Genomic DNA, 3,078 nt, shown 5'->3' with positions numbered 1-3,078 from the left:
AAATGCTTAATAGAAAGTTTACTAGTCTATTTTTCTTTTCTTTTCACATAGGAAGAGATTTTTAAAAACAGATGAATTAGCCTGGCAGTTGGAATGACCATAAGCACTTAAAATGGAGGTTTAGTCATCATCCAATCATTGGGATACTGTCTGGAGTTTGAACACCTGGGTCCTCGGTCCTCACACAAGGATTCTTGAACTTCTTGTGTGAACAGAGGCAGTTTAAGCAACCTCTCTGGGCTTCCAGATTGTAGGGTGTAGCTTCCCAAACTTCTTTGAGCTGGTCATTCACAGCCCAGGGACTCTGGCTCCCTGGATAATCAGAGGATTAATCCAAGGAACCTGGGAATCATGCAGATATCAAGCATTGTCTCTAAAGAGGGAACGCATAACATCTCACCTAGGCACACCATTATCTTCTAGTTGCATGTGGAATTCATGATTAAGAAATTACAAATTTCCTTAAAGGCACTATTGACCTCAGAAGACATTTATGTCATTAAGAATTTATTAGCTACAAAATCTAGCGCAGGTTATTTATACTTTCTGAGCTTAGGGTATTCTCATCTGTAACGTGGAAATATTAGTTCTCATTGCAGTGTTTCTTGAGGATTTATTATACATTGAAAGAGTTAAACACAATACCTGGTATAGTAAGTACCCAATTAATGATAACCTTAAAATATCTATTATTATTACTATTGAAATGCTTTAATGTTAAAAGGAACTCCTCATCCTCATTCTGCTAAATACTAGGGATGAAACAAAAGCCAGTTATAGGAAAGAGGAAGTTCCAGGTGTGGAAATGCCTCTCCCTAGGGTTTTGGCCTGCAGCTCTTTTGCAGTCAGAAGATCTCTAGAGCCTAAGAAAATGCCTACAATTCTACCTGGTCTTTGACTACATGTTAGTATCAGGAGTAGATGAGTGGGTGGAAGGATTTGAGATAAGTTAACTACAAATACGTAAAAGTGATTTAAGCAAGAAGGGCTTACTAGTACCTCTCTTATCAAGAGGTCACATACAACAAGTCAGCTGACCTCTGGTCTGGGACCTCAGTCCTTACATCAAGATCTTCTTCCACTTTGACCTCTCTATCCTTCTTCTGCCATCCTCAGCCAGGCAGTGCCTCTCCTCATGGTTCAAACATGGTTGCAGCAGCTCCAAGTACAGCATCCTCAGCAGAATCGACTTCACAGAGAGGAATAAAAAGGAGGCAAAAACCTGCTATATATCCTCCTTATTTCACCAGAGAGGAAAACCTCTCCCCAACCTTTTAGCACACCTTCCCTGATACCTCAACTGGCCATGCGTGGGTCACATGTAGCAACCTCTAAATGAAGAATAATATTGTCTGGGTGAAGACTTGCCCAGGGCTGAGCTCATCTTTTCTAAGCACAGCCCCTCAATGCTCAACTTCTATTAGAGAGAAAGAAGTTCCAACAGGCAACACCCAAGTGTACCGTAGACTGGGCCTAAGAGAAAGAAAGGGAAGATGTAATAGAGACCTCTCTCTGCCTGCTCAGAGTGTCTCACATCCTCCCTCAATACTCCTTTGTCCACCACCTGATTGACTTCCTAAAGCTCTACTTGCCCCTTGTGGCTCCAAGTTTAAAAACCCAATATGGCAGTGCAAATTCTGAACCACATTCTGCAGCAGGTCATTCCAGGCTGACCTTACCTGAGCTGATCTGCTCTCTGCTGTCTTGTCCTTCCTCACTCCTTCCTTCTTGCCTCTTCACCTTTGCCCAAGCTTTCTCCACTTTTTCACCAAATCATATCTTGTAAACACAGAAGGCTGAGTTTGTTCCCGCTTTTCCCGAAGGGTCTGGCCTAACCAGTATTCTGTTGCTTTTCTGAATTTTTACAGTTTAAAAAAAAAAAAAAAAAGCCTGCGGAAGAATAGCCTGCTTATTGAAAAATGCACATATCATAAGTATAAAATCAGCACCCAGATCGTATTTAAATTAGCTTTGAAACTTATTGCATCTTCTATCACTATGTAACCTTTCCTCTGTGTGTTGTCTTCCTTTACCTTGATTGAGGGTAGGAACTCTGACTTACACCCTCTAAAATAATAAGTGCTCAATAAACACATGTATGTGGTTGCCCGTTGAACAACATGGGTTTGAACTGCCCAGGTCCACTTATAGCTGGATTTCCCTCTGCCTCTGACACCCAAGACAGCAAGATCAACCCGTCCTCTTCCTCCTCCCCCTTAGTCTACTCAAACTGAAGACTAGGATAAAAACCTTTATGATGATCTACTTCCATTTAAGAGTTAATATATTTTCTTTTCCTTATTACTTTCTTAATAACATTTTGTTTTCTCTCCTTTTCTCTACTAGCAAACAATGTCAATACTCTCACGATTGCTCTACCTTAGTGCTAAAAAAGAAATATGAAAACTGAAGAATGACAGCATAACGTTGCAGACATTTTCCCAAAGAGTAGGCATAGATCACTAACGGTACACAAGATGTGGTTAGGTCTAGCATTGCCCATATAGAATGGCGAAATAAAACTAATTAATTTGGTTATTGGTTAATCCCTTTGGTTACTGAATATGTGGTACACAGATATGTCATTAGATAGCATTGATTCATACAGTAAGGAAACTATTCTACTTTCAATTTTTTTTTTGTATTCATCTACTTAGGTTAAAGAGGAAATCTATTTGGTATTGCTGTGTCTTTAACATTTTAAAATACTACTAATTGCCTGTTTTAAATTAAAAAGCCCTGTAGAATCACTATCTTTGCAGGCAACAGTATCTAGAAAAAATTGATTAATATTATCATATTTTTATGGCAACCTTTTTCTGGCAAGAGATACCTACAGCTTTTCTAATTTCAATGGTGATAACATTTGATTTTTTTAAGAATTATGAAAAAGCGAGCTCATTTAAAGAAAAATTGTAAGGACTACACATGACATGCTGATATTGCAAAACATGTGAAGGTGTTACTTGAGTGGCAGATGTTTGATAGTGTGATATAAATGGCAGTCAAAAGAAGATGGGATTCAGAAACACCCTCATCCTCAGGTGGTAACTGTAAGAGCCAGCGGACCTAGTTTCT

This window comes from Chlorocebus sabaeus, chromosome 29 (genome assembly GCF_047675955.1).
Source record: "Chlorocebus sabaeus isolate Y175 chromosome 29, mChlSab1.0.hap1, whole genome shotgun sequence".
Taxonomy (NCBI): Eukaryota; Metazoa; Chordata; class Mammalia; order Primates; family Cercopithecidae; genus Chlorocebus; species Chlorocebus sabaeus.
This window is presented reverse-complemented; position numbering follows the sequence as displayed.